The sequence below is a fragment of the Mastomys coucha genome, unplaced genomic scaffold (genome assembly GCF_008632895.1).
Source record: "Mastomys coucha isolate ucsf_1 unplaced genomic scaffold, UCSF_Mcou_1 pScaffold9, whole genome shotgun sequence".
NCBI classification, from domain to species: Eukaryota; Metazoa; Chordata; class Mammalia; order Rodentia; family Muridae; genus Mastomys; species Mastomys coucha.
The window spans coordinates 22,511,241-22,511,882 of NW_022196915.1; positions in this window are offsets into that span (position 1 = coordinate 22,511,241).

Below are 642 nucleotides of genomic sequence, written 5' to 3' on the forward strand. Positions count from 1 at the left end.
CATTCACCTACCAACTACAATGATGTTGCTTAACCAGGTGACCAGAATGAAAAGAACCAAGAACAATGAACCAAACTAAGTCCTCCATCCCTGAAGCTGACCTGTCAGGTATTATCAACAGGAATGTCTGTCTTATATACTTTACATATCTATCCCTATAACTTTTTACAACTTCTCTTAGGGGAGTAGAGAACCTTTCAACATTTTCATCTCTAAATTCTCCATTCTACCTTTTCTCTTCCCCTCAATAGCAGTTGGCATCTGTTACCAACTCTAAATCTTACTAGAAAGGGCCTCTCCATTAAGGACATTGTCAGTGTGGGCTCATTAAATACAAAGATTTCTATCCTAATGCATAAGTCTGTTTGGGATAATAGAATTAAAATTCTGTAAACTAGCTTTAACTTAAAAAATTGGGGGAAGCCAAGTATGAAGACATATGAATTTAATCACAGTACTGAGAGGCAGTTGAGATAAATCATAGCTTTAGGCTAGCCTGAGCTTTACAGAAATATGGGAAAGGCACAAGGCACATTGTTTATATATGTAAATATATAATATATATAAGTACATACACAATAAATACATATAAATAATATATGCAAACACATACATATGTAGACAATGTTTATATATATAGTA